At 41.7% G+C, this 13,622-nt stretch overlaps 1 protein-coding gene across 2 annotated transcripts in view; it reads left to right on the top strand.

The window, feature by feature from the left end:
* Trim66 (tripartite motif containing 66) overlaps positions 1–13,622 on the top strand; it is a 48,214-nt gene that overhangs the window by 3,787 nt on the left and 30,805 nt on the right. The gene's annotated exons all lie outside the window — the stretch shown is intronic.

Below are 13,622 nucleotides of genomic sequence, written 5' to 3'. Positions count from 1 at the left end.
CAAAAATTGTGTTAGGTATAAACATGCTTGATTTGGAACCAGAGAAGCAGTTTATGGTGTACGTGACTGTTTTCATTATGTCTTATGGTCTAGTTAGGCCATTGTTACCTTCCATATTTGCCTTTATAGGTGAACAGCGGAATAAGATTCCTCTTTATTTCTTGGAATTATTAGTAGTCTGTGCATTGTGGTATTTGTTGGTTTGTGTGTTTGTCTCCTGCACAGATATTTATTGTCTGCTCTGCGTCAGGCTCTATGGCATTTAAAGTACAGAAATAAAAAGACAGGAGCTCATATTCTAATAAAGATAGATAAACAGATTATTTAAAGTTTTATCAAAGGAACAATAACTCTGAAAGGTTCTCCATGCCTCAGGACTGGTGGATATCAGTCGCTCATTAAATATTTTCTGAAGGACTAAACACATGGAACCCCAATGAACTATCAGATGAAAGTCAGGGTTGTCACCTTTCTATGGCAAGTCTAGTGAGACACCTAATAGTTGAGCTCATATTTCTGGTTTGTAGTTTGAGAAACCATTCTTGGGTGTCTGATTCTTTGGAAAGAGCTTTCAGTGGTGCTACTTTATCCATCAGAATAGGAGCACAGCCTTTCTCAAGAAGGTTTATCCTCTTTCTGCCATTGTGGAATTTTTTAAAGTAAAATGTGGAATCAGGTAGAGGGATGGTAGGTAGATGGTTCGAGACTGAGGAATAAATAGGTTTCCTAGTATCTAGCTAGATGATGCTACATTGCATAGGGATGAATATATTTTCATAAATCTATTTCTCCTGGTTAAATGGAAGAGGGGCTTTGTCTGAATTCAGGGTCCATCCAGCTGGTTTTCAACTCTAACCCTTCAAGGTCTGTAATCCTTATTGGGATTTAGAACTGAGGGGATGGCCTAAGGAGAGTATCTTCTCATTCAACTGGACTGTGCCTTCCATTTCTATAACCCAACATAGAACATGATATAGAACAGGAACTGAAGTGAATATTTGCCTATATAGGAGACTATTTTTCACTTGTGACACTGTCCCTTTCCATTCTTTAATGTGGAGATACAAAACACAATTATTGCTGGGCTTAAGGTAGCACATGCCTATAATCCCAGTGACTTGGAGGCTGAGGCAAGAGGATTGAAAATTTAAGGCCAGCCTCAGGAACTTAGTAAGGCCATGTCTCCAACTAAAAATAGAAAAAGGCCTGGAGTTGTAACTCAGTGGTAAAATGCTACTTGTTTGATCCCCAGTACAGCCAAAACAAACAAAACCACACACAGTTAATTATCTAGCACTTACTATATTGGGCACTTGTTCCTGTATTATATTTTCTAAACTTCACAGTAGCCTATAAGATAGGTCTAATCATTCTTATTTATAGATGAAAAACTTGGGGACCAGGGAATTTATGGCTTAAGTTCTAACAACTAGTAAGTGTCAGGTCAGGTGAAACTCAAATTGTCATCTACATTATAGCACTTTGTTCGTGGGGAGAGTCCACAGGCACCTTGAATCACTGAACTGATGGGAGTCCCAATGGAGAATCTATGAGGAAAGAGCAAATCTTGCAGCCTGAATTATCACATGTAATTTTTTACTTGTTTATTTTTTAATTAAGAAACTTTTAACTTTTAACTTATAGATAAAATTATATGTATTTACCATATAAAGCATGATGTTTTGAAGTACAGATACCTTCTGGAATGACTAAATCCAGCTGATTAACCTGTGAATCATCTCACATTGTTATTTTGTGGTCAGAACACTTTATATCCACTCTTTCTGCATTTTGAAGAATACAGTATATAAGTAACTACAATCACCATGCCGTATAATACATATCTTGAACTTATTTCTCCTACCTAGCTGAAATTTTGTATCCTTTGACCAACAATTACCAACCTGCTCTCTGTCTTAGCCCCTGGTAACCACCCTTCTACTTTCTACTTGATGAGATCAACTTTGTTAGTTTCCACCTGAGGGAGATTATGCAATATTTGTCTTTCTGTGCCTGGCTTTTATTTCACTTAACATCATGTCCTTCAGGTTTATTCATGTTTCCCAAATGTTGGATTTCCCTTTTGTTCAAGGCATCACATACATATACCACATTTCCTTTATCCATTAATTCACTAAAGGACAATTAGGTTGATTTAGGTTGATTCCATATTGTGGCCATTGTGAATATGTTGCAGGAGTGCCTATTATTTCTTCAACATACTGATTTCATTTCCTTTGGATGTATACCCAGTAATGCAGCTGCTGAATTAAGTGTACATCTTTAAATTAATACATCTATACCAAGCTGAGATTCTCCCAAGCAACTCCAGAATACTAGGAAAATGGGTCTACATTACATCTGAGGTTCTGAGTAGACCAGCTGGGAAACATCTTTAAAAGCTAATGATGGAGACCAGAGTAAAGGTTGGAGTGTGCTGAGTACACAGTGACTTAGCCCTGCAGTGGGATAACTAGAGCTGCAGGCTCTGTGCAGAAAGGTTGGATATTGGAAATGCAGCTACTCAGACAATTAGAGTATCTGCTCAGGGCTATAGATGATTCTCTACTTGAGATGGTTCAGCTTTTAATTTTTTGACTTTTATGATTGTGTGAAAGAATATACCCATACAATCATTCTGTTTTTCACTTTTAATACAATAGTCAATAAATTTCAATGAAAACTTCAATACTTTATTATAAAATAGTATTTGTGTTAGATGTTTTTGCCCAACTATAGGCTAATTTCAATGCTCTGAGTACTTTTAAGATAGGCTAGGATAAGCTATGATGTTTGGTAGGTTAGATGGATGAAATGGTTTTTCAATTTATGATATTTTCAATTTATGATGGGCTTACCAGGGCATAATTCTATCATAAGTTAAGAAGCATCTGTATTTCCTTTTAAGCCTAATTGAAAATGGTCCCCAGGTCAAATTCTACCCAGACAGTTAACAACTGAATACCAAAAGTGGTACTTTAAATAATTGTAGCAAGCTCTGAAGGGAGTCAGCATCCCTGAAATATTTACCTTGTGCTGGCTCATCTTCCTATGGTTGTATTTGTTGTTTGGGGGTAGGTGGCAATTAATTGGGTATTTTCTTCCCTGTGTGAGTAAAAGGATCATCATTTTTTTCCTCTTTAAAGCAATTAAATAATGCTGGTCATTGTGGGCATGCCCGTAATCCTAGTGACTCAGGAAGCTGAGGCAGGAGGATTGCAAGTTCAAGGCCAGCCTCAGCAATTTAGTGAGGTCCTAGGCAACTTAATCAGACCCTGTTTCAAAATACAAAATAATAATAATAAAAAAAAAAAAAGGACCGGGGATAGCTCAGTGGTAGTGGGTCTCTGGGTTCAACGCCCGCCCCCCCCACAAAAACAACTAAATAACAAATCGTGTGGCTGAGAGACCTTGATTCTCAAATCTGAATTTCAGAATCTACCTATTTAAAGTTTTGCTTTTCTCATTTTCAAAGTGGGGGATCTAATTAAGATGTAGGAAGAATAATGGTCCAAATGTCACAGTTCTAGAGCTCATCTGAACTCTAGCAAGAATTGACTGGACAATTCCAGACCCTCTCTGCTTTTCAGGCTTGGATTTGATTAACTCTAAAAATATCAAATAACTACCACAGTTCCATGCCTCCTGAAGCTAGTTAAGGGTGACAGCATATTTCTCATACACTGCTAATACTAAAAGGGAGAGCAATCACTGTCCCTTGGTGGGCAGGCCTTGGAGGTTTGGGGAAGATCCAAAGAAAGGGAAATGATGCAAGATGTTACAACCTCAAAGTCAGAGAGGGAAATGACTCTTGTCTTAATGAGCAGCTCAGCTGGAGGGGTTCTAATGGTCTTTGGTGAGAATGGGAGGCAGGGGCTAAGATCTCAACCACAGGAGCCTGAGAGGCAGGTGACTGCTGTTTGTTTATTCAAGGTGCTGAATAGTATGTCCAACCTTCTGGAGTCTGGTGCAGGCAGGGACCCAAGTCTCCTAGGAAGAGGGTAGGCTGCTGAGCTGTTCTGAATGGGTGTGTGGCAGGTGCAGAAGCTGGAGCTGCAGAGCCCTATCATTGGGGTGGCTTTTTAGTTCATGAACAGCTTCCTCACCTTAATTGGCTCTCTAGGGTCTTGGGAGTAGCACTGGCACCTCTGAACAGTACCTGTTACTGTGAGAACAATTCCCCTGGTACCGGGAAGGAGGCAGGCTGTGTTTGGGGGGATGTGCTTGCTGTGCTAGTACTGACTAGGAAGCTATGCTTGGAACAGATTTGCTGAGGGAAGGGAGTGCAAGGTTCTGTGATTGCTAGGCATGGTGGCACTTGTCTTAACTCTAGCAACTTGGGAGGCTATGACAGGAGAATCAAGTTAAAGACTAGCCTGAACAAATAAGTAAGACTCTTAATGAGTGTAAAAATTAATTTTTTTTTTAAAGACTGGGTATGTAGCTCAGTGGTAAAGTGACCCTGAGTTAAATCCTCAGTGTCACAAAAACAAGGTTCCTATGATTGATGGAGGGGGCCCTGGAGGAACTTTTTGTCACTGGAACTCTCTCATTCAAGGGGGCTTGAGTGAGTGCTGTAGAGGCCTGAGAATAGGAAAAGCCCTTTCAGTTCGTCTCCAATACTCACTTTACAGATGGGGCATTGGAACCCAGAAAAGGCCAAGATCCTGCTGAAGTTCACATAATTGTTCATGTGCAGAGCCAGGAAAAAAGTCTAACTCCCTTGCCTGGCAGTCCAGGGTTTGCCTGGGCTTGTAGGCTGTAAAAACTGCAGACCTAGAGGGGCTGGGGATGTGGCTCGAGCAGTGGCGCGCTTGCCTGGCATGTGTGTGGCCCGGGTTCGGTCCTCAGCACCACATACAAACAAAGATGTTGTGTCCACCGAAAAAAACTAAAAAATAAATATTAAAAAAAAATAATAACTGCAGACCTAGAATAATGCTGCTCTAGATTCTTCCCCTGTTGTCTCTCTTCTCAGGCCCAGCTGGAAATGGGGTCATTCATTGGCTTTGCATGGAGTTTATCAGTATATCAAATTTTGGACTGACTCTTTGAGATTTAGGGTCAAAAGAGGCAAAAGGTACTATCAAATGAGATGAGTCCCGCTCTCACCTATATCTTCAACATTCCCACTGTGGATATTTTCTTGGCATGAAAAGCCTGTCTCAGCTAAATGGTTCCTAGGACTACGGGTTCTGGAGGCTGTGAACTATATGTTCATCTCCAGCCTCATCTAGTCACCCGCCTTTCATGTTCAGCTTATGACTTCATTCAGATCTGTTGCTGCTCAGTCTCCTGGATATTCCTGGTTGACCTCATCTTATTCTGTATTCCTTCCTATAGTTATATATATTTTTTTCTGATCTCATTGTACCTATTCCCATTCTGAGTTATGTTCCCAAATTCTGTAGCTTCAACCCTGATCATTCCCTCTGACTCTGGGCCTACATTTTAGCTACCTAAAGCCTACCAGTTTCTTTCAGTTCAGAATAGAAACTTAGTGCCTTCAAGTCTCTTCCCAACAGGGACTCAAATTAATTTTACAGCCTCATTTCCTACCATTTCTCAACATGTCTTAGCCTTACTAATATTCTCCTAAAGAGGACCTACATTTTGGCATTTATAATCTGTTTATAATGTTCCCTCTTTCTGAATTCCCTTTCCTTTTTAGTAACATCCTACCCAAATTTAAAGGTCCAGCTCAAATGTGAATCAGTTATCAGAACTAGAGCTCACAGGAATGAGAGTGGCCTTGGGAACAAACAGGAACCCCCAAATCATAATTGAATCCCAAAGGGTGAGGTTAGAACAACTTAAGAAGCTGTTGCTTTAGGGTAGATGTGGGTAAGCTTTTTGTATAAAAGAGTAAATAGTAAATGTTTATATCTTTGCTAGACATAAGTCTGTCACAACTACTTAATTCTGCCATTGTAGCACAAAAGCAGCCATTAACAACAGAAATGAAATAGGCATGATTATGTTCCAATAAATGGTTCCATAACCATGTTATTTATTTGCAAAAACAGGTAGGCTGTAGTTTTCTGACCTGTTTTAGGCACTGGGGAAATTGGGTGAGTTTGAACCTATGGGTGTCATCAAATAGGAATAACCAGGCAGGGATAGAAAAATATGGAAAGAGGGGCTGGAATTGTGGCTCAGTGGTAGAGCGCTTGCCTAGCACGGGCGGGACCTGGGTTCGATCTTCAGCACCGCGTAAAAATAAAGGCATTGTGTTGTGTCCATCTACACCTTTTTTTTTTTTTTTAAAGTCTATCCCAGGGCAAAAAAAAAAAAAAAAAGAAAAAAAGAAAAATATGGAAGGATAAGATGGGATTTGGCAATTGCCCTCTTCCTCTTCCACCTGTCTCTGTTTGTGGCAGCCTATCCACTTAACTCAACATACCACTGCTACCCGCAACATCCAATTTTGGTCATGTCCTACCAGTTCTGTCTCTCTCCCACCCCCACCCCTATACCAGGGATTGAACCTAGGGGCACTTAACCACTGAGCCACATCCTGAGTTCTTTTTATATTTTATTTTGAGACAGGGTCTCACTGAGTTGCTTAGGGCCTCCTTAAATTGCTGAGACTGGTTTTGAACTCACAATCCTCCTGTCTTACCCTCCCAGGCTGCTGGGATTATAGGCATGTGCCATCAAACCCAGCTCTTCTGTCCCTTTGTTCCACTTCTGCCCTCATCGAGGATTTCATTAATACTTAACTGGACAAGCCTCTTTCTGACCTCCCTGCTTCCAGTTCACCATGATAATCAGTTGTAAAGCTCAGCTCAGTCATGGTTCAGAACCTTTTTGCATTTTCTTTTAGTATAAAGGACAGGCTCCTTAGCTTAGCATTCAGAGCCTTTCAGAGCTTACTCTCCTGCCCGTCTGTCTCTCCAAGTTCATTCCCTGTTACTCCCCCTCCTTCAGATTTTGTAATTATCCAGTACTTGAAGTCTTGCTACATTCTAATGTCTTTTCTCCAACTTGACCCTGTTTTTCCTTCCTGCTTATGTGTGACTTTATCTCTCTGGGGGGTAGATTTAGCTGCCAAGGTACACACCTTCCAGGACCATTGTGCATCAAAAATATGTGTCTTCTCCATCTGAAGTCCTAATCCTCTGCTTGTGACGGACCTTTGGTCACTATAGCAACTGACTGTGACGTCACAGGATAAGGACTTCAGGTGAAGTGGCAGGAGCCAGGTGAGTGTGTAGGAGAGAGATTTTAATGTCTGACGTAGGTCCCCCCCACATCCTCCTTCAGTGCTGGGGGCATGGAGGGATCTCTCGGGCTCCTGCTGTTTTTTAAAATGATGCAGTGAGAGTGTGTGCCTGGCATCTGCGTGCTGCAGCAGTATGGGGCTGTCAGAGTGTGTCAACTTGAGCTCTGGCTGTGCAGGCACCGCTGCTGCGTGAGCCTGTTATTCCATTCTGGATTGCTATTTTGATACCCAGATTGCATCATTCTTCCTACGTATAAACAGGGGGTCCCCAGGGCCCTGCAGCTACTCACTTCTCCACCAACACTGTTGTTGTGATGAGCTCTATTTAAATGAGCTGCCGGATCGGGGCAGGTTCCAGCCACACATGAGCATTGTCATTTTGGGGAACATGGAGGGCTGAAGGATTTTTGGATCGAGTCCTAAAAGGCTGAGAGTGATGGCCTCCCGAGCTGTGCAGAGGGCGACAGAGCTAGTTCCTGAAAGTTGAAAATCTCGTTTTCTTCCTTCTGAGCTTCTATTCCAAGGCACCCAGAGGATTAGGAAGGAGATGCAGCTAGGAAAAGAGTCGCCTCTTTGAGGTCTCCCTCTTGCTGTTCAGTTTGGGAAAATTGCTGCAGAGGCTTCGAGATAAACAGGAACAGGAGGAGTCAACCAAGCTCTCTCTTGCAGGAGCATCTCAGGTGAGCTAGAGAAATGCAGCCCTGGCTGTGCATCAAAGCAAGGAGGAGAAGCTCCAGGCTGCTCCCCCTACCCCACCCACACCCCAGCTCCCTGAGGCTTAGGCCTTGTAGCCTTGCTGGCTGCAGCATGCAGGGGGGTTGCTCCTGGGCTCCTGGCAAGCACCATCCTCTGGGGCCTGTGGTGGTCTTACCTGTCGCTCCTCTGACTTCTCTCCTCTGACTTCTCTCCAAGGTGTTGCTCTAATCACAGGGCAGCAGGCGACAGGTAAGCCTGCAGGCAGCCAGGGGCAAATTTGGCAATCATCTTAGGGGTGTCTTGAATCTGTCTTTCTAGCAGAGACTGAGCATCTGAAGAGTGGGTGCAGCATGTTTCTTGAAGGTGATACTCTCTGAATTATGGGTTAGAGGTCGACTTCAGGCGTTGTGGTAGGGCCCTTACCTTCTGGGGCTGTCTGGAGTGGGAGGGCATGAGTGGTTAGTGAGAATGACCAACCTGTGAGAGCATGCAACCAGAGTATTTTTTCACCTTGCTTAGTGCTTGGTAGAGGCACAGTGAGGTAGAGTGTCTTACCTGTGGCTATAGAGGGAATCAAGGACTGTTCAGTGGTTCAGGGTACCCCCTGTTTTACAAGGGCTATGTGAGTTTTAGCTAAGTCCCTGCCTGTCTCGGGCATCCATGTTACCGTTCATGTGGTAGGGGATAGGCTAGATGAACAGTGAAGGTCTGTCCAGCTTTGATTCTACATGTGGGTACTAGGAGAGGAGTGTCAGGCTGCTCTAAAATATCCCACTACTCTGTCAATGTCAGATTGTAGGCCCCAGCTACAAAGTTGCCTGGATCCATGGACAAGATTTGAGGAATGAAAGGCTTCTCAACCCTTAACATTGGACTCAGGCTTTGCATCTGGCATGTTTGTGCTTATTTGGTAGCATAAGCTCACATAATACTAGCTTTCTGAGGCCTCTTTGGGATTTTTCTCTCACTCTAATCCTCTGGTGCCTGGGTTGCTTTGGCCCTGCCATTCATGTCTGAAGGGTAGAATAACCAGAGTAGGCCTTCCTTCCTGGCTGCCTCACTAAATCCTAGGCTCAGCACATTCTCTAGGCCCCTGTCATATTGCCAAACCTCAGGCCACACCCTAAGCCTGGGCCTTTTAGTTAAGGTTTAAATCAAGGGAGACAAAATGTATCTTCCAATTCAGTACCAATCCCCAGGGTATCTGGGTATCAGGACATCCTTCTGTCTGTTGGGAATCTGCCCTTTTCTCTGCCAAAGGGGAAATCCATCACAGCTACATTCATAGTTTTTCTGAACTTTCTGCCTTTTTCATCTTCATGATATGGGGGGCAGAGCTACCAGGAAAAGAGAGAATTCTAAGGTGCTGGTCCCCAAACTTGGTAATAAATTATAATCACCTGGAGTATTAAAAAAATGCTAATGACTAGACCACCTCCTGAAATTCTTATTTAATTGGCATGGGATTTGTGGTGTGTGTGTGCACACACACACCTGAGTGGCACTGGGGATCGGATCTGAGGCCTTTTACATATTAGGCAAGTGCTCTGAACTCTAACATTGAGTATATCCCTAGTCACCCCATCTGGATATTTAAAAATTCCACTTATGATTCAAATTTATAGCAAAGTTTGAGAACCACTACTCTATTAAATGAACCTACCTTCAGATTTATTTTTCTCTAAGGCATAAAACCTCCATTTCACTTGACTTTTCCCAAAGGTTTTATTTCTTAAAACTTTAAGCACAGCTCCCAACTCCTTCTGGATTCCCAGAGTCCAGAGCTGAGTCCAGATCATTATTATAGTTGGATTATTATTATTTTAAATATCTTTTTTGTTGGTGATAGACCTTTATTTTATATATTTACATGTGGTGCTGAGAATCGAACCCAGTGCCTCACACATGCCAGGCAAGTGTGCTACCACTGAGCCACAGCCACAGCTCCTATAATTGGAATATTATTATGGAATATTTTATTTAAATCATTTGCCTAATTAATTAAATTATCTTGTTTATGTACAATTTAGTTGTAAAGGAGAAAACACAGTGGAAAGGGCATGTTTTTTAGAGACAGATGGACTTGGGTTCCAATCAGTTCTACCCTTACCTGTAGGATCTTTTTTTTTTTTTTTTTTTTTTTTTTTTTTTTTTTTAGAGTACCGTGGATTGAACTCAGAGGTACTCCATCACGGAGCCACATCCCAAGTCCTTTTTTGTATTTTATTTAGAGACAGGGTATCACTGAGTTGCTTAGTGCCTTGCTTTTGCTGAGGCTGCTTTGAACTTGTAATCCTCCTGCCTCAACCTCCTAAAATGCTGGGATTATAGGCATGTGCCACCACGCCTGGCCTTGTATGATATTTGAAAGGTGATAGCTTCTTGGAACCTCCAGTTGTAAAATGGAGACAATGCTTATTTCCCAAAGATGGTCTGATGGTTAAATGAGATAACATATGTAAAGTGCCTGGCACAGAAAGTAATGGAAAACAGATGAAAATTTGTCCCACACCTCCTTGGGACCAGAAGTTTTCATTTTAGTGACTGATGGCCTGAACAACCTTGGCTTTCACAACTATTCTCCCATGTCCCTAGGTCCCCACCAGGATCTCTGGTGCCTATAAAACTTCTTCATTTTGGAAGCAGAAGCCCCATTTCTCTGGGACAATCAGATGGCCTTGGGATTAGTTCTCAGGATTGATGTTCCTGTGTGTGAAATAAAAGCTCAAGCCTGTTGATTGATAATTCAAATAGAAATAAGAACTATTATAAATAATATTTTATGTATGATATGATTTAAATATGTATCAATAACTGAATTAACAATGAATATTATAAGTACATGTTTGGTACAATGATTCTCCATCTCTGCTCTCTGCAGCATACCCCTTCAGAAGGATGGTCTCTTAAATCCAGGCCTCCCCTCAGCCCCAAGCCTGTCCTCAGAGTATCGTACAAGGATGTTAGCCAGGTTACTAATTGGCTGGCTGTCCATTCTCTTCTTGCCCAGATGAAAATTTCAGAAGCCTAGCTATAGTGGGCAAAGGATTAGGTAAACTATACTTTAATGGTAATTGTGGATTAGTTTTGTATGTAGAATATGAACAGGTAGTTAAAATGCAGTGTGATACTTGTTACGGGATGTCCAAGGTGTTATGAGAACCCAGAAGAGGAACTAATTAACTCATTCTGGGGGAAATAAATTCTGCTTCTTGAAAGTGGGATAATTGAACAGGTTTGAAAGGATGGATAGAAGTTTATCTGTATAGAAGGGGAACAAGAAAGCATTTCAGGGAGAGGATTCAACATTTTCACAGCCACACAAAGATTTGTTCTGTTCAGGAGATGGCAGAAATATTTGGTGAGGCAAAAACAGTATTCTTGGAAGATGAAGCTAGAGATGATACTAGAGGGAGATAAGCCCAATATGAAAAAGGTTCTTGAATGACAGACTGAGTATTTTGGCTTTAAGGCCATCACAAGAGGATGTGTGGTAAGACCTTGTTTGATTGATTAATTTCTTTCTCTGTTTTCATCCCCTCCCACCCCTGGTACTGGGTTTGGTTGAATCCAGGGGCACTCTGTTGTTGAGCTACATCCTAGCTTTTTTATTTTTTAACTTGAGATAGGGTCTCACTAAATTGAAGAGGCTGGCCTGGAACTTGCTATCCTCCTGGTTCAGCCTTCCTAGTTCCTGGGAGTACAGGTGTGTGCCACTGTGCTTGGCTTCATTCTGTTAATGAGGTCATGTTACTGTGACGAGTGCTTGGGCAGCTGGTACCAGGGAATTAGAAGTTTTGAGGAAATCATTTTTGACAATTAGAGCAGCATTTCTGACTGACAGGTAGATAAGGAGGCTTCCTCTAGAAGCCACCTGATTGCCTGGATGATGTCTCCTGTAAAGAAAATCCTTCTCTACGTCTGGCCACAGTTCTTGACCAGTGGGAAAATGCCCAGGAGATTCCAGATGCAATTCTGTAATTAATATTCATGACTCTGCAAAGACTAGGGGAGTTTTTCTTTTGCAGGGGGGAAACAATGTTGAACTATAATTTAAATGATTTTGATTTTTCCAGATTATAGCAATTAGCTTTTGCTGTACAATAAGGCACCCCAAAACTTAATGGTTAAAGCAACTGAACTTAATTCAGTTTATTATTCTACAGGTTGACAATCTGGGCTTAGATTCTCTGGGTGGTTGTTCTGGGATAGGCTGGACTTGGCTAATCTTGATTCTACTCATTCTTGTGTCAGAGTTTCAACCTGTAGGTTTCTTGGGGCTAGCTGGTATAGGATGGCCTCAGGGAATGTATGAAACAACTAAGGCCTCTCTCTAACAAATAAGGCCATCTTCTAACAATCTTGAGCCCCAATTTAAATTTTTCACATGGCAGTCTCAGAGTTAGTTCTAAGAGCAAGAGCAGAACCTCATAAAGCCCCTAAACTCGGAACTTGGTCATTGTTGCTTTTGTTGCAATTCATTGGTCAAAACAAGTCACAGGACCAGCCTAGATTTAAAGGATGGAAAGAACTACTTTTTTTTTTTTTTTTATTAAGGAAATAGATGCAAGGAGGGGAAGAATTGGTGGCAACTTTTTAAATCTGCTACTCAAGATTTTCTGGATTTCATCGCCAAGAAGAGAATCTAAGCCCAGTTGGTAATTAAGGCTATTGCTCTGCTATGAATGGAATATGAGGAATTTTTTGAATTCAGAGGTAACATCCATGGAGGACTATGTGTTTTTTTTTTCTTTAATTTTCTTTTTTGTTTTTGTGGTATTAGGGATTTTACCTAGGGGTACTCTACCACTGAGCTACACCCCCAGCCCTTTTAATTTTCGTTTGAGACAGGGTCTTGCTAAGTTATTGAGTCTGGCTTTGAACTTCCTTCTGCCTCTCAGCCTCCTAGTCTGTGAGATAACAGGTGTGTGCCACTGTGCCCAGTTGGATTATGTGTTTTCTTAAGTATCATCTAATTTAATTCTCATAGCAATGCTTATTTTCCTTTCCATTTTATATATGATGAACAAGCACAGGGGAGTTAAGTGAGATTAGGTGATTTGCCCAAGGTCATTGGATGGTAAATCTGGTATTTGGATTTACATTTGTCCAACTGCAAATCTGGAGCAACTGCTGTTGTACCATTCATTTCTATGTTAATGAGATAAGACAGAGAATATTGGTAGCACTGCTACCATAGCCAGCCCCTTTCTGGGTCCTTCTCATGCCTGGACACAGTTACCTTGCCCTAATTGAGTAGCTCATTTCTTTGTTTCTAGTTGGCTGACTACTTTTGGGATGAGCCTGAGGAATCACAATAGCTTCCAGGGTGTCAGTCTTATGCCACTTATATAGTTCAGAAGTGCACTTTGTAGAAGAATATGTTAGAGACTGTTGCATTTTTCTGGGGAGGAAAAAGTCAAGTTGATCATTCAGGAATTAAAACACACACACACACAAGTTGATCATTCAGGAATTAAAACACACACACACACACACACACACACACACACACACATACACATATACATGCATACAGCTGGGATTTGGAATGTGGAATGAGGAAGAGAGCAGCAGGAAGGTACCTGATTATCAGAAGCAGAGTAGGGTTGGGTTTGTAGTAGCAGGTTCATTCTACTACATGAGGGGAGGAAGGTAGGAATAGGTTAAAAATAGGAATGTGAGGAGACCAGATGGTCTG

Source organism: Callospermophilus lateralis, chromosome 2 (assembly GCF_048772815.1).
Source record: "Callospermophilus lateralis isolate mCalLat2 chromosome 2, mCalLat2.hap1, whole genome shotgun sequence".
NCBI lineage: Eukaryota > Metazoa > Chordata > Mammalia > Rodentia > Sciuridae > Callospermophilus > Callospermophilus lateralis.
Note: the sequence above shows the minus strand (reverse complement) of the source record. Positions and strands in the feature narration are given on the sequence as shown.